At 32.6% G+C, this 19,061-nt stretch overlaps 1 protein-coding gene and 1 pseudogene across 1 annotated transcript in view; one reads left to right on the top strand and one right to left on the bottom strand.

Annotated features, from left to right (window-relative positions):
* Diaph2 (diaphanous related formin 2) overlaps window positions 1–19,061 on the bottom strand; it is an 821,535-nt gene that overhangs the window by 353,131 nt on the left and 449,343 nt on the right. The gene's annotated exons all lie outside the window — the stretch shown is intronic.
* LOC113190819 (U6 spliceosomal RNA) lies at window positions 15,252–15,352 on the top strand (annotated as a pseudogene).

Below are 19,061 nucleotides of genomic sequence, written 5' to 3'. Positions count from 1 at the left end.
ACCACAAATGTTCCTGCTTTATAACAAGCAAAGAACTGACTAGGTGGATTATCTCATTTAATTTTAGAAATAGTCTTAATGAAGCAGATTTGACTAATATAACCAAAGTTATTTCACAGGAGGAGCTTACTCCTGAGAAACTCTATAAGTATTCCTAATATCCCACATGTACTTACTCACAGAGGAAGGACTAAAAAATCAGGTCCTCCTAGGATTCCTGTAAATTAGCCCATCCACCTAAGACTGCTTTCATCTTCCATAACCACAATTTGGGGAAAAAATGGATTCATGTTACTTAATGCCACCCAGTTTATCATTACTTCTTCAGCAAGAAAGGGAAAAATAGGAACTTGATTGGGTCTGCCTTAAAATCACTATGATAAAAATAAAGCCAGCTGTTTAAACAAAACAAACTGAAATTGGGCATCCCTAGCCATGCAGCTGATGATTTAAGCAAAAACACAAACCAAAGGATCTCACATATATTTTTCTTGAATACTCTACAAAATGCTAACATGAAATCATGATTATCTTTTACATGCCCTGAAATACACAGATAATGTTAATAAACACTGACCATGTTTATTAAATAACTGTCTTACCACCCTCTCATTTTCTGATGATTTTATCTATACCTAACAGTATTTCACAGTGATAATTTAAAAAGTGGCCAAATTTTCAAAGTTTCATATCTGATAGAGAACTAACATTTTGCAAAGCAAGAGCCTTCAGACACAAGATATTTTAGGCAAGAGCATACAACAATATGCTGGATGACACTATTTATTTACAAGGTGTTAGACGGCAGAGTAGCTCTCTAGTATGCTGTATAAAGACTCAGAGAAAAGACAAAAGAAGAGCAGAGTTCTATAAATTCAGATGTGGAATTAGAGCAAGGGTACAAGAGGTTAGGATCTGAGAGTATAGTGTGGCAGTGATAGACTGGCAGGATGTAGGAAATGGGAAAGAAAAATCAGTAGGTCCACAGTGATTCTAACACAAGGAAGCATCCACAACTTGTATTATGATAGCCCTAATGACCAAAGTTAACACTTAATTCCTTATTCACAAAGTATTTGATCTACTGAAGAATTCAGCTCCTTTCTCCATATCCTACCCACACCAACCTATTATGCCCCTAATTGTACAATGGAGAATGAAGGGAAAATAAAATTATTACAAGGTCATTTTGTTGTGTGGTATACAACTGTTTTATAAGGTGATAAAAACAATTATTGAGTTATATATTTTATCAAAAATTGAAAGAATATTACTCATACCCTACCTCATCTTGTATAACTCAAAAAGTAAATATATATATATATATATATATATATATATATATATATATATATATATATTACTTTTCAAATGTGGATAAGTGGAAGTCAGTATCTTGCCTAAGTAAGTAGACACATTCTATTTGTCAAAATAAGTCAAAATAAAATAAAATCACACACACCAAATGTAAGTTTTGTAATTTCATTCTTTAGACTTTATGTGTGATTTTAATCTCTACCCCATGGGCCTATTTTAGCAAAACAATATTTCAGTTTGTCAAAGATAAAGTGCACTGTGCATTGATTTCAATGTCTTGTCCATTTCCTTTGCCAACAGGGACAGAACTAAATTTTAAGATAAGAGTGCTTCATAAAAAGTCCAGCCCAAAGTAGCTCCTGGCCTCATCAGAGTTTAATGAGACATTCGATCTAAGAAATAAATTAAATGACATTTTGGGATCATGCTTAATGAAGCGGGTATCTACAGAAGCTCTAGATTGCAATAGTGTTCTTATAATCTGTGGAGAATGGGGCAAGAGAATGTCATCAATCATTTAGGACAAAATGGCACTCTGTGGAATAGAAACTGTTGAACCTCACTAGCTCATGGTCTCAATCATGGCCCAGAACTGGTTTCTTGTTATGTCAGTACCATAAAATAGCTTCCATGTGTCTATGCTAATTCCATAAGTCGGTGTGTCATCATTGTCATAACCACCTGAGAACACAGAGTGGTGTTGACACTTCAAAAGTGAGGAGAAATACAGTGTTGGAAAAATGAAGCATTAAATATGTTTTTAAAATATGAAAATTTCCCTTATTAAGAGAAATGAAAATAAGGGTGGCATGTCTAAAAGAAATATGAAGAGATATACTAGTTAGGAAGAGACTTCAGTTAAAATGATAAGAAGATGATAGTCTGAAAAATAGAATGGAGTTATAAGCTGTTATAAGTTTATAATAGCTCTGATAGAATATGAACACAATTAATATCTATGATTACAAATCAATAAGCATTTCATATAAAAATTACATGAAAATAACTTTAAAAGTAAATTACCATTTGCAAATGCAAATACACCAAATCATAGTCACAATTCTTGATGATTTTTTTGACAATAACTATAGTTATACCAGAAATCAGCAAACATTTTCCATAAATGTGTTATATAAATGATTCATACAAAATAAAGAGCAAATCATTTGATCTCAAACAACAAATGGACAAACGTCATAAGGAGTGAATTCACAAATAAGTTAATAAAACAGAAAATGTACTCTTTCATTCAGAGTGATAAAAACTTAAATTTTAACAAAAGAGGTTATTGCTATATATTTACTGAAACAATGTTTTTAATATCTCATTTAAAAAATATTTTTATTGCATTTGTATGTTTGTTTCATTTTATCATCAGCTATCTTTGAAAATCAGTATAACATGAAGAAATTGGATAAAACTACTGTTTTGAGCCTGCGGAGAAACTCACAATATTATTTATTCTCAATGACTATGTACACTAATACAATCTACCTGGAAAATAATATTTGTGAAAAGTTCAAGAGCAGAAAAATATTAGTTGATCTTAACATATAAAGGAAATAATCAAATAAATCAAAGAAACTGAAGAAATGGTAAAATAGAAATTACAATTTTTAAATCAAACTATAGGGATGGGAACATAGCTCAGTTGGTAGAGTACTTGTGTTGTATGCACAAAACCTTGGGTTCAATCTCTCACACCACCAAAAAAAAAAAAAAGTGTCAAACTTTAGAGGTTTTTGAACTCTATAAGAGAAAGATCTGATAAAATTTGGTGTATCAGTTTGAATAAAGATTGAATTACTAAAAATCCATATGAAGAAAATGTTGAGCAAGAAAATGTTGCCTTAAGAACTGTTGAGTGTCATGTTTTAAACATATTACGTATAATTAATATTATAAATGTGAATAAAGAACACATAGTTCTATAAACATTGTCTAGGGACAAAGATTTGTGGAAATCCTTAAAATCGAGACAAAAAGAACTGCTCATTTTATTAGATTACTGGAAAAGGAATATTGAAAACCTCCCTATATTGCTTTAATGTTGTTTAAAACATAAATATGATAAAATTATAATAATGCAAAGGCTTACATAATATTCCACTTAATTCTGGGCGAACAGAATGAGCAACCTACTCAAAAGATATTTTTTGTAAGAACATTTGTGAGAATATTTCATTATCTTGAAACACTCAAAAGTTCTACATATTCCTCCCTAAATATATATTGCCACAGAAAACAGACTATTCATCCCCTTGAATTTATGCAGGATTTTGTCACTCATTCCCTTTTGGCAAAAGTGGCTAACAGAGAAAAACAACTGTTATCTAATAATACCTAATGCATTAATTAGATCCAAACTAATCTGAAAACAAATTAAGCAAATTAAATTCTATTTTGAAGTAAAATTTATTCTTACAATCTGACTTGCACAACTGGTTGCCTTCTTGAGAGTTAATCTGCCTTTAGGAAGGTGAATATATGATGAAATATAAATGGGTTTTTGTTCTCTTCCTGACTTCCATTAAGGTTTTTTTTTTTTAACAAGAACTAGGTCTTGTTTACTATCATATTCTTATCATCTATCACTGTTAATCACAAAGGAACTCCTTAAAGATGGAGGGATGGATGGAAATAAAGAATTTTCAGAAAGTAAGACACCAGAATTTCATTTCCATGATGGTTCTTACTTTTACAAAATAAAATGGGAATTTGCATAGGAAAATCATTACTGCAAACAGCTTAGTCCTCTCTATACACGGATCATGATCAATAAAAAAATTAAGGAGTATTAGGTTTGTGTAACTACTCAAAATTTATTAATCAAGTACTTGGCAAAAGGCAAGGAAAATGTGGAGTTCATGTATGAGAAAAGAATACAGAGGTCAAATTCTGGCTTTTATATTTCCTAACTGTCCTACTTTAGGTCTTTCACTTAACTCTGTTACTTCAGTAGTTCCTCATGTAAAGTAGGATGATTAATGATACTTCTTACCTCAAAGTTGTTACAAGGATTAAATTAATTAGTCCATTTAAAGTGCTAAGAACAGAGTCTGACATAACTACCAAGTCAGTAACTAGAAGTTGTCAGCATCAGCAGCATCATCATCATCATCGTCAACATACTTTTTGTTATTATTATTATAAAATTCCCATAGTGTTAAAAGTCACTCATAAATCCTTGCTTAATATGTAGGTTTCAATTTAATTTCCGTTAATATTATATTTTAAAATGTCAAAGTCTTTAAATAAACTCTCTAGACATCCTTACATGGTATCTAAGGTATAAAAATGATAACATTTTTTACTATATTAAGTAATTTCTTTTTAAGTAATTAGACACACAAATATTCAACTCAGCTATTCATTTAGCCAAAATACCAATGAAGATACTGTTACCATGATAAAGAATTGGTCAGGAGTGATTGCAAATACCAAGAGGCAAGGAGAAGGTAGATACTGGGAGGTCACTATAAGATACTGAGGTTAGAATGAGGAAGATGACAAAATCCAAAATCTACAGCATGTTTTGAAAACATAGTCAAGGTCATTGGTAATATAGACATAAGATACAGTCACAGGGCTTTAAAATAATTCTGCCAAATGTTCTAATTCCTGGCAAGGATGCTTTTGATGTATCACAAGCATACATAAATAAGTCTTCCTGAACCCTAACATCATAAAAGCATTGCCTGGAATAACTACCTTGATTTTTTTTTTTGGGGGGGGTTTCATACTACCTTAAAGTCACTAGTTTTTTTTTTAATTGCATTTAGTATTATCTCAACAGAGCTTAAAATGGGTTAGATTCTAAATGTTTGTGTTTAATCACTTAGTATCACAATAGATATGACTAACATATATGGATATTAAATTATATATATGTGTGTGTGTGTGTGTGTATATATATATACATATATATATATAAAACATATATATGGTTATACATTATATATGCCTCTATACATTTCTTCATGTATGATTCAAGTCTTTCAATGTGCTGCATTAGGAAAGATAAGTATCCATTTTAACTACGAAACTCCATAATGAAACAGCATTTCAGGACCCCTTGATAAACATATTCAAAATCATTCCATTATTTAAATAGATTGGTCTTTTTACAACATGTCATTTCCAGAAGTAGCCCTGACAGGCAGAGCTAAATAATGCTGGTATAAGGGTGTATACTTTTATTCTACTCAGTCTAATTCTTTTAAAAGTAGGCAATATATAAAAAGCAGTTAGGTCAAGAAAGGAAATATAACAAACCATATATTCAGATTTCTTCATGGCTGAGGAAGGTTTCAGATAATTCAAGAACAAGAGGATGAATGTACAGTCTATAGACATCAGAGTGAAAGCCAAAGCATTAAGTTGCTATTAATATCAACATGGTTTCAGGAAGTCTCCTTTCCCCACCCCTCTAACCAGCTCTGGTTCAAAGCAAAACTGAAAACAGCAGTTGGTATATGTCAAGGTCCCAGCTTCAGTGCTGAGAAGACTATTTCACAAGAACTAAAACATTAAGAGAGTAAAGAAAGGACAAGTAGAAGTTGCTTCAATAAAAAGGAAAGGAACACAATATAAAGAAAGAAATGTCACTGGAACAAGCTTCTTTTACGACTGTTTATGGAAGTTTGTTAACAATAATAACAAAGACAGATAGTAGTGATGATAGTAAGAACTCTCATTTATTGAATGCATAGTATTTTTGGGCCGTGTTCTAAGTGCTTTACATGGATTAATTTATTTAATCCTTATAATAACCTTATGAGATGAGAACTATCATCATCATACCTAACTTTACAGGTGAAAATGTGAGGCACCAAGGAGTTGATACTTATATAATTCATATAAATTCACATTTATATTTCAATTCATATTTTACCTCAAACAAAACCATACAGGATAATTATTTAGATGGAAGGTGACTTACTATTATAAGGGGAGATTATAAAATAAGGGAAAAACTTAGCACTGCCTTCCCTCTGAAACATGCCTTAGCTCATGGCTAAACCCTCTCCTATTTCCCACTCTGACCCATCATCCCAAGTCATCTATTTTTCTGATTGTTAATTCTTCTTTCTATACTAATTCCCCCTTACCTTTAATCAAAGTTGACCACAGCCCACACACCAACCTAATATATTTGAAAGAAAAAGGATATCATCTGCTTTCTTTCCTTAACAAAATATAATGCTGTCAATAAGTATGAGAGGATTTGTGAGCTGTCAGGGATGAAAATATCAAATGAATGTGTGGGGAAAACACTGTAAGTTGAAGATATCAGAGGACCACATTGCTTAAAGTGTGTAGGTGAAGTTCAATATATTTGATTAAATCTATCAAGTACTTGCTTGTCTATACTCAGCACTCCATTAATAGATAAAAACATTGTAGCTGGTATGGACCATTAGCTTGAAGCACTTACAATTTTCATGGACTAAAAGATTAGAAGGAACAATACACTTAAAAGTACTGTTGATGATTTTGTAAACTAGGAGTGATATTTTACATACAGTAAATGTGTATCAATTATAAACGCAAATATAGTAGCACAAATTAATACAATTTGTGCTTACACATTTGCACATTATATTGATTCAAATTAAATAAGTTCTAATTTCATTTCCTACAGAACTTTTTATGGGAAAGAATTTTATGACCATGTGCAATATTTGAAAATATTGCCTTCAATAATATATTAACAGGATTATCCATATATACATAAATACACATATGAATGCATGTGTTTATATACATGTATGTATACATGTATGCATATATACATTTTTTTTAAGATATCTCACTGCTTTGACCTGACACATTTTAGGTAAAACACAGCATCCTTGGGTTTCTTGTATTTCTGACAAGAGCAATCCAGTCCAATGATGTGTTTTGTTTTGTTTTGTTTTTTTCAACCATAAGATGAGCTTCTCACCATTCATGACACATATACTAGGATCATTCATTCCCATTGTCTTTTGAAAGGAAAAAAATGGTTTTCAACTGAGTCTCATAAATCTGACAGTTTCTCTGAGTCCTATAAAGCTGTCTAAGCCATGCAAACACAACTGGTTTGCTTCAGAATACTGAGTAGCCTTCTCTACTTATCTGTTATTCAACTGGAAATGCAGAGGCTTGAGAAAGAGAGAAAAAACTAAAGTAACTGGTTTTTAAAGAACAACCTGATCAGATGGCATTAGCAAATATCCGAGCTTTATACATCCAATTTGGCTGTGGTCAAGGAAACCCAAAAATGACTTGTACACTTCAAACTTAACCTTGGAAAAAGGCTGAAGAGTAGTGAATATTAAGTTGAAGCCACTAATTTTGTGATATAAATATCACCCTCCAATGATCCTGGTAAACAAAGGAACTGAAATACATGCTATCTGTAATAAACATATTTTAAAAGGGAGATATAATTTGCTTCCTACTATAGAATTATATTCTCATAGACTAAGCAAATTTCTCATATATGGAATTATTAGAGACCTAAAGGAAATTTATAAGAACAACTTGCACTCTATCCTTATATAAAAGAAATAATCAAATGTTTTCCCTTATGAATATAGATTATTCTAATTAGAGATAATCTAATGTAAATTAAAATACATAATAGGTGGGTGTTAGGCAGTTTTGAGGAAATACATAAAATTATTAATTGGAGAAGAAAAATGAAATAGAATGTAAACAGAAGACAACTTGCTCTGCCACTGCCTACCTGTTTTACTCACTATATTTATGTGCTAGTTTTGTTTCCTCTAATATTTCAGCAGAAAAATGGTTACCCAATTTTTAGGTATACAATAAGAAAAACTATATTTTCTAGGTGATACATTCTACTTCAGATGGAAGGTTATATGTTTATTCACATATTTTTGCACACTTATAGACATAAATCAAGACTATAGACTATAACTGCCATGTGTAATACATACACTGAAAAGTTTTCTGAACTTGACATAATCTACCAATCTGCCTCAAAACCAAATAATAGAAATAATGGAATCATTCAAATACTTGATTAAAAAATTTTTGCCATTTACATTTTCAAAATGAAAATCAGGCATATACCAACTTCAAATAAATATTCTCAATATACAGATAAAGTGGAATATAGTCCAAGACTCCCAGTGCATGCCTTTAACTGTGGGCAATATTGTACTCTAAATACATTACTGTATCCTACCCACATACCTACGATAGAGTTTAACTTATAACTTAGGTACAGTAAGAGATTAACAACAACCATAATAACATAGAACAATTATAACAATATACTATAATCAAAATGATTTAAATATGATTTCTCTCAAAATACCTCATTGTACTACACTCATGCTTCTTATGATGATGTGAGATGATATAATGCTAATGTGAGCTAAAATTAAGCGAGTGATCTATGCACTATGACACAGCATAAGGCTACAATGTAAGGGCTACTTGAAAACAAGCATTTTGATACCAGAACAGATGAACTTATCACCCAAAGGGCCATTAACAGGCAGACAGCATATACAGTATGAATGTGCTGGACAAAGGGATGGTTCATGTCCTGGGCTGGTTGGGGTAGGAAGGGGTGAGATCTCATAATGCTACTCAAGACACAACATGCACTTTAACACTTGTTTGTTTCTGTAATTTTCCATTTAATATTTTTGGGTCATAGTTGTCCTTACGTAAGTGAAACCATTGGAAGTAAAACCAGAGATATAGAAGAGTTACTGTATACAGTGTTGGAAAAGGTCATAGTGAACATTCTCCCTCTTTTTCTGTAACAAACTTCCAATACCAGCTTATAATTGAAGTACTTCAGGTTATTTGTTTCTTGGCATCTCTACCACTTCTCTGTTTATTAACATTTGAGATAACTCCCTTGTTATTAGTTTTGTGAATTTCATACCACTACAACCATATTTTCTTTCAACAAATATTTGTTAGTATCCGATGATATCCCAATGCCTACAATCTTGTGTTATATCCTGTTTGGCTTCAGAACAGATAAGAGGGCAGTAACGTGGAACTGAATGAAGGATGGTAAAATATAATACTGAAAATCCCTTGATTTATTGTTCTTTTCCATTCTCCTACACACATACACATGTATGTTGTGTGTGTGTGTATATGTGTATACATCTACAGATATTTCTATGGATATGGATGTAATGCCAATTATGAATTCTCAATCTAGTGTTAAGTTACTAAGATTTGCTCTGTAATTGTCACCATGTGCTTCAGATGACTAATAGTTTATTAAGATACCAGTGATATATATATATATGATATATATATATAAATGATATATATTCATTTATTATAGTCCATATTTTAAAATTGAACAAAGTTATCCTTTGAGACATTTATCACAATGGAATCTTCCCAAGAGTGCTTTGTTTTATTTTGAAAAACAATGGGATCAAAACCCCAGAAAGTCAAGAGTCATGTGTTTGCTCTGGTATGAGGAAGTTATAAAGGAATAAAAAAGAAAAGAAAGGTACAAGAATCTCATGAAAATCAAGGGAGATCAATCGAGTAGAGGAAAATAACAAGGGGGAGGGAGAACAGGAGGGAGAGAAGAAATACTGGAGAATGATATTGGCAAAATTATATTGATATATCACATGCATATATGAATAAATAACAACAAATCCCACCATTATATATAATTATAATGCACCAATAAGAAAACATGGAAAAAAGGAAAAACAATGCCATAATATCAAGTAATTAACTTGTGTTTTCTTTACATATTTAGGTTTTGTCTATCAGTGAACTATCCAGCTACAGAACTGATTCTGATATATGTAAAATCATGGTGACCAATGCCCCATGGATGTCTATTATTTTACAATATAGTTCTTTACTTCCTTTCTATTCATTAATATGTAGTATAGAATATTTCAACACCAAATTTGCCAGCATCAGGCTGGAGATACAGCTCAATGATAAAGTGCTTACATAGCATGCATGAGGCACTAGGTTTGATCCACAGTGCTGCACTGGAACATGCTATCTTAGGTTTGTACTACTTTCTTCTTATAACAATGGAACTACTTTTAATTATATTCCATTTATGAATGAGACTACTCAGTGTCAGTTTCTAAACATACCTCAAGGAACAATACTGAACTTTATTTATATTTAAATGTTTAATCAGCCACTTAATGTAATACCCACAACTGATGAAATGTTATTCAAATATGTGAGGATGTTACCTGTTTTAAGTATCTCCCAGAGGATACAACTTGCTTTATATTTTGTTAATACCTTTTATGGACTTCAGAATCTACCAACTGATACACATCTCATAAGATTTATTGCAGGTTTTTCTTAGACTTTTATGTTCAGTAATTCAAGCTCTATAACACGAACAGAAAATTGTCACCAATGTTTTGCTTTCTCACTTTTATTGATTCCTTTTTATTAACTTTTCCTTTTTGAAATTATGTGGAATTCATTTTAGGATATGGTGTGAGGTTGAAATCTAACTACTTCACCCAATTTAAGAACTATTGACTAAGAAATTCATCCTTCAGGAAGGTGGTTATAAGTATGGGAAGCTATTTCGATGTATCTAAAATAAAAATAAGTCTTTTATAACATGAATATGGGTTGCTTTTCTTGTTGATAATAATATGTTTTTGTATACTTCTAAGCCATAAAATGGTTCTCTTAAACACATTTAATTTGAATTGATGATTTTATATTTATTTTAAGCTTAAATTCTGTAACAATATGATTTATTTCCCCCTTTCTCATCATATTATTTAAGATAGTTTGATCTTACCTAGCAGGTGAAAGCACTAAAACAAGTTCAACCATTTGAAAACATTTCTAGGAAATTAAAATGGGAAGGGATATTTTATTTAAAATTATATCACTATAAGGGAGGGAAAAGATAAACGATTTTAAAACAAAATATAAAGAGAAGTATCATTATGGAGCTGAATTTTGGAACTTTGAAGTCATTGGACCTGGAGTTCTAGTCCTGATCCAGATGATTAGTCATTAGTTGTGTGGCTTTGGGCATACTACTTAAGATATTTGATTATGTCATGAAAAAATAGTAATTACAGCAAATATATCCTCACAGTGTTATTGGAGGGGGGAGTCTGATAACATACCAAAAAGATTCACTGAAAACCAATAAAAATAAACACATTCATTATTTACAGCAGTAGATAAATATTAAAGTCTTATCAACTTATTTATATACCAGGAATTAGAACCCATCACACACGGACTTAAATTTTCCAGTTGACTTGATATCTTAGCTCCAACAAAGAAAGCAAATTGACTAGGTAGTTCATTGAGTCAAATAATAATTTTCGAAGATGCTAAAATCCTGCTTGATAAATAGCAAATTAAAATAAATGAATATAACACATAATTAAATGCATTATACTAGTACCCATTCCATACAACTCGTTGGCATAAACTTCACCAGAAAATGAAATAGCTTTACAGCACCAGGAGACGGTCAAGTACAATGCAATCAATGTCTTTATTAAATGATACAAATGGGAAGATGACTTAGTCTTTGTACAAGGAGAATAAAAAGACCTGAAATTTTTGAGAAAACAAATGTATCTTTAACTCACTTTAATAAGACAAATCAATAATTAAAAAATACTTGACAAACTAATTTAACTGCATAATTAAAGTAATCAAATCTAGCACTGTTATATCAAAATATAGAGGTATGAATCTGATAAAAGAAGGAAAATAAAATAGACAAAGTTAAGGTTAATTTAAATCTAGAAATGTGTTATTTCAGAAAAAAAGAATAGGTAATTTGCTCCTTAATTCAAAGCTCTGAAGTAGGAATATGAATGCTTGGGTTCTAGTTTTAATTCTATGATTTCCTGGTGGCAAATCTTGGGTAACTTTTTTGACTTCTCTAAGGCCTTAATTTTTTCAACTGTGTAATAAGAAGAGTAAACGACACAAGTTTTTCTAAGGTGTTAGGATTTGAGAATCCATGCAAAAGAAGGGAGAGAGATACTTATTTTATATACTGTCAAATGAGGCTATTATTTTAGGAGTAAAAATCCTTCCATTTATCATCATCACCATCTCATTAAAGGATATGTTATCTTGAAAAAAAGAAAGAATCTCAGAATAAAGGAGCACTTTTTTACATTCAATAACTTTTAAATTTTGCTTAACTTTCTGTGTGTTATGAAATATCTTTCAAATAGTCAGCTACATACTGGTGAAAACTTCATAGATTGACACTAGTCCATGGATCAGTGTTTTAGAACCACTGATTGTTTTAGGACCATTGAAAACATGCCTCTAGCTCTTATATTCTATGGCTCAATTCTTTCTTCATTTTTTTTTGGGGGGGCATCATTGTGTTTCACAAAATAAGTATATGCATGTAGATATAACAGGTATTAATTTTGGTTGTTAGGGGTGGGGATGACAAGGAATTTTTACTTAATTAATAAAGTACTTATTTTCCATTCAGCCAAGACAAAGAGTCTTATCATTTGAAGAATGAATTTTTTGAGTGTGGGGCCATTTAAGCATTATATTCATTGGCAACAGTAATCTTTAGTTTTTCATTGCTTCCTTTTAAAATGGGTATGGAAGATTCATGTTCATCCTTTCAGCATTGATTTGGAGGCAACAAAGCTCATGCTGCCAAGCAGTCACTTTCCTCTTTTTCTTACTCTTCCTCAAATTTAATTATAAACTGATGATATTATGAAAATGGAAAGTTGTGAGGACTAAACTATAAAAATCACTGGTCATATTTGGGATCATATAAACACAGAATGGTAATGTATGAAGAGTAAGTTTGTTAAAGGTCATTCTATTTACGTAGCAAGTAATTAACATAATTATGCTAAAATAAATAGAAATATAGCTATACTTCAAGCAGCCTTGCCTACACCTTTATTTTTTTGTTATTTTTTTCTTTTTAAATTGATTTCAAAAATGACAGCGCAATGTATCACAATTCTTATTACACATATACAGCACAATTTTTCATATCTCCGGTTTTATATAAAGTATGTTGACACCAATTCGTGTCTTCATACATGTACTTTATATAATGATATCCATCAAATTCCACCATCATTGCTATCCCCTGCCCCCTCCCTTTCCCTCCCACCCCTCTGTCCTATCTAGAATTCATCTATTCTTCCTATGCCCCTCCTTCTTACCCCAGGATGAGTAAGCCTCCTTATATCAGTGAAAACGTTTGGCATGTGTTTTTTGGGGATTGGCTAACTTCACTTAGCATTATCTTCTCCAACTGCATCCATTTACCTGCAAATGCCATGATTTTATTCTCTTTTATTGCTGAGTAATATTCCATTGTGTATATATGCCACACAAGGCTTTCCTTAATCCTACTTCCCATTAAGGATCCAAAATGCTTTTTGTGTGTTGATCCTACCTGAAAATTTTGAAAGGAAGAACTGTACTCAAATTGCCTAAAGAAAGAAATTCAACAAATGTGTAACTTTTTATTCCTCTGTATGGAATCCAGTTTCACTTTGCATAGGAAAGAGAGGCCTATCACACAGAAAATTAGGAGAGAAAAGGAAGAGGGCTTTATAGGGTTAAGACCAAGAACTTTGCCTTCTGTCTTCAGATAACAGAGTGGGGGTGAAGTTTGGCAGTGATTCATGTTCTAGAATCCAGCTCACCCAGAGATCAAAATCTTTGATTTTTATTCTCCTTCTTAGTAGCAACATGGGATGGTATCTCCAGTTTCCAATGAGGCTCAATCTCATGTTGTTTTCTGAAGTTTCTTAGATGCATACTTTAAAAAGTTTCTAAACATTACACAACACAAAGTTCAAATTCTATTAGTAGTATTAAGGGTGCATGCTTTTTAATTCCTATCACTCTAGTGAAACAAAAGGCAGCCCCCAGAAAAACCTCTAAGCCTTTAAAACCTTTCCAGTTAGGGTTAGCACACATCCTAGAATCATAAATCTCCCTATCTACCCTGGTTATGACCCCTACCACTGTAAGTAGAACTGTGTATCACTCCAGTTATGGGCACTCTGTTTGAGCTACAAATGTTATGAATGCACTCAGAATTTGGTTGAAAAACAGCATATCAGCAGTTGCTAAGCAAGTAACAAAACCAAGGGATTAAATTACTTTTTTTAAAATACTTTTTTAGTTGTAGTTGGACACAATACCTTTATTTTACTTACTTATTTTTATGTGTTGATGAGGATGGAATCCAATGCCTCACACTTGCTAGGCAAGCTCTCTACCACTGAGCCATAACCCCAGCCCCCCAAGGGATTAAATTCTAAATCTGTCTCTGCTCCTTCTTTGTTATTTAAGACTGGTAAAGCTGTTTTGATATCCTCTGTGTGAAACAGACATTTTCTAACAGCATTGGAGTTTTTCTCCTGAGCCAAAACACCCATGCAAATACACACAACTTGAGAAGCCAAGAAAAATTGCCCAGAGTTTGAGTATGCAGACTTCACTTCCCACGTGTTGACAATCTCTGCCTCTGCTATTGCCCTAAGAATTCTGCAATCATCATACCTGCCTAGTTAAGCATCTCTCCAGGGCCTTGCCCTACACAGGCAGATTTAAAGGTTACATTTTCTCATAATAAATCCTACTTGCATTTTTCCCCCTTTTTGGCTAGGCAAGCAACATTTTTTAAGTTGCTTCTTCTTATTTTTTCTTCATTTACTTGAGGCTTCAATTTTCTACCATTAACTGTTTTTTAATATTTATTTTTTAGTTATAGGTGGACACAATACCTTTATTTTATTTTTATGTGGGGCTGAGGATCGAACCCAGTGTGTCACGCATGCTAGGCAAGCACTCTACCTCTGACCACAACACCAGCCCGGACTTGGCAATTTTTAATGAACATAATGTCTTATATACACAAGTACTACAATAGCTAGTTTTAAATATCATTTATAGTGCTGACTGATAGCCCATTCACTATAACTGGAATGATAGAAAACTAACATGGCCTCTGTGTAAGGCTGACATGCAAATTTGCCAAGTGTTCTATATTTTATCATTACACATTGTATACTTGTATTGAACAATTGTTTTTACCCCATAACATGTACAATTATTATGTCAATTAAAAAGCAAAAAAAAACCCATATTTTGATAAAAATATAATTTAACTTACTATCCATTCCTGAGACAAACCACATCTGAGATACCCAGGCATTATATAGCACAGAAGAAAAGGAAGGGAGGGAGTAAGGGAGGAATCCTGACAAAAATTTCACAGACTCATCTCCTTTCTCAGAAAGTTCTTTCTGGTTAATGTGGTGCTTGGAACCACATCGTTCTTCTGTTCTTCTAAATACCACTGTTACAAAACTTCTAGTTAACCACAATTATTCATTACCTTAGGTTCACATATGACTTTTTGTAAGCCACCCTTTGCCTGGCCTTCTCCTATTCAAAAGAGTAATATCTTCATTCATCTCTTGAACTTGTTTATATACCTGAATTATTTACCCAGCTTTTCTCTTCCTATATGTGCCTAATTTTAAATTCTTCCACACCCCTTCCTCCTTATTTTTAGCTAAAATAGCTGCCTTGGCTCAGTGAAGAAAGAGTAATTTTGCCAAGTCCTCTGGCTGTTCTTTACCTTTCTTCATTTCTTAGCTTTCCACTGGCACCCTGTCTACACTTGCTCATATATATCCATGAAATCCAAAATTGGATTACTAGCAAATGTAAATGATGGTGGCAATCTCAAAGCAAAAAATGCAAAATGCAAGAGTTACAAAGATTTTACACCACTCAACAGAGAGAACGCTTGCCATGTCACATGGTGTGGCATAAATGTGCTTCTATTACCATAGTAAAATGTATTGAAATTATTTTTCTAATGTATGCACGTATGACTGTAATTAAAATGCTCTGTAGCACTGTAAATCCAAAGTAATTTGGAGAACAACCTCCGTTGCTTTTACTGAACAACCAACATCTGTCTGTTATTAAAGTTATGCAGAGCAAAGAACTCAATTAATTTCATTCCTATGGTGGTTAAACTATGCACTCATTATTGAACAGTCTGAAGTTAAAATCAATTAAAACAATATAACAAACTTCCAGTAATTTTTCAACAACTAAGTTTATCTAACTCCCCCTTGCCTTTCATCCAAAGAACTACTAGCTAAACAGGCTAGTCTATTGCCTCAGCTTCCTACACTGCTGCATACGTTATGTAAACTCTTCCAATCTACATTTTACATTCTCTAGAACCTCTTCTGCTCAATGTGACCAATAACTAATACTAGCACCAAACTAAACCTGATAGCAGTTTATACTTTTCAACTTCTTCTTGGAAGTTGATGGTGTTGTTTTACTCTATACTATTCTAAAAAATGCTTTCTTCCCTAGGCTCCTAAGAGGTAGCACCAGTTTTGTTTATCCTCACCCTTTTTCTAACACTCTCTTTGCAAGTTCCTCTCAACTCCCATCCTAGATGTAGGCATTATTCTCTATGATTTTATCTGTAGCCTTTCTTGTGCTCCAAAAACTATGTGAATTCACCAGTTATCTTTTTGGCAACTTCCAAATATCTCTCTGGAGGTAGGATCTTTGGCTGCCTAAAATCTCTACCCAGAGTATGCCAGCACAATTTTAAACCCATTCTTAGTTTTCACCTGTCCTCACAGTCCACTCCATATTATTCATAACTTTCTTTTTTTAAAAAAAGAACAACAAATTTCAACAATCTTGGCTCAAAGTCTTTATACTTGACTTTTTTTTACTACCTTATCTCATATATTTTGTCAACTGCTGGTTCTGCTACCAAACTAAGTATACTTAATTCACATTGCTACAAAGAAGTTATTTTCCATGTCTCACATGAACAATAATAATAGCTAATTAACTGTTTTTCAATTCTTAACCATTTCTCACCATTCCTCTTATACATTTTCAAAATTGGGGCCAAAATAAGTGGCAAATGATGATCATATTCTCTGTTAAAGACTGGAAATTCCTACTATATGAATTCCACATCACCATGAATTAAGTTACAGTTCTAATAAATATATATGAAAAAAGCTCATAAGCATGAGGGTACAGTGGGATTTCAGACAGGATGAGGCCATTTCTGGTAACACTCACCTTTAGAAAAGGCATATATTTCATTCTAGAAACAAACAGAGCACACACCTAGCATAGGTAAAGAAGCAAAGAAAGGACATAGCTTCTGTTGGTTTATATTCAACCGTCATAATATCAAAAATAACTATCCTGTATAATTAGAGGGGTTTTGTTATTGTTGCTTTTGTGTGTTACTACTGGGAATTGAACTCAGGGGTGCTTTACCACTAAGCTATATCCCTAGACTTTTTTACTTTTTGTTTTGAGAAACGGTTGCTGAGGCTGGCTTGCAATCCTCATGCTTCAGCCCCATGAGCCACTGAGACTGCAGGTATGCATCATCACACATGGATTCTGGATGATAATTATCAAATGATACTCAAAATGTGGAAGCAGAACAAAAGACTGGAAAGAGGGAGTCACGGTGACGCCTTTACCTTTCATGGTTCTCCAGTGGAATGGGTCAGGCCTTGGAGCCTATGTTACTCCAGTATTAGTAAACCATTTTGTTTAGATTTCTTATACCTCAACCTCTTTCTTCTTTAGCAAATGTATGGATATAAATACCAATCTCTCTCAATTGTGTCACAGAAAATGAAGAACCCTTAGCCCTGTCCCATGCTTGTGTGTACAAAAAGGTCTTCATGAAGTTATATAATATCATACTAAAACCAAGAAGTATCATGGATTATGCAAAATGACCAATGCCAAATTACTGGCAATTCTGTACTAGAGAAAACCAGTTGGGTGATAAAGTAATGAAATATTTTTATTTTATAATGACTTTAGGCAAATTCTCTCTTGATACCATTGCGGGAGAGGAAAAGGCAGATGCACTAGAAAACACTACAGCTGGGTAGATTTTAATTTGGTTTAAAATTAAACTTGAAGACTATTAATTATTAGATTGGTGTCAACCCAAGAGGAGGTTTCTTCTAGTAGTCAGAGGCATGTCTTCTTGTTCCTATCTTTTTCAATATATTGATGAGTTAGAAGAAGTTGTTTGACAGTACACAAGTTTCATTTGTGAATAACACAATACCCAAAGGAATTGTTAATATGCTAGGTGGCAGAATTGGGATTCAAAATTTGGAATAGGTAGCAACAATGAATTTAAACCAAAGAAAATTAAATTTAATAAGGGTAGAAACAAATCTTACAGTTAGTTTGAAAAAAAAATCATACAATAGCTGTGACATGCCTGTAATCTCAATGGCTTGGGAAGTTGAGGAGGAAGATTTTAAGTTGAAAGCCAGCCTCATCAACTTAGCCAGACCCTAAGAAACTCAAAGAGATCCTGTCTCTAAATAAAATATTAAAAAGGGCTAAGGATGTGGTAAGCGGTTAAGCACCCCTGGGTTTAATACCTGGTATTCCCCTATAAAAAATAAAATAAATATTAATTATATAGGTCTAGGATTTGGGAGACTAAGTTGAGTGCAGTTTTTTTTTAAGTGAAACAGAACAAAACAAAAAGAAATAAGGTTTTTAAATAGCCACAGAGTCAACATGCGACCCAAAGCAAGACACAATTACCATAAAAGCTATAAATGATAGTCTGTCATAGATAATCTAGAATGGGAACCTATATTTTCTAAAGAATTGACATTTCACCCTCTAATGTATATATAATGTATTGCTCAAAC

This window comes from Urocitellus parryii, chromosome X, assembly GCF_045843805.1.
Source record: "Urocitellus parryii isolate mUroPar1 chromosome X, mUroPar1.hap1, whole genome shotgun sequence".
Classification (NCBI taxonomy): domain Eukaryota; kingdom Metazoa; phylum Chordata; class Mammalia; order Rodentia; family Sciuridae; genus Urocitellus; species Urocitellus parryii.
This window is presented reverse-complemented; position numbering and strand designations above follow the sequence as displayed.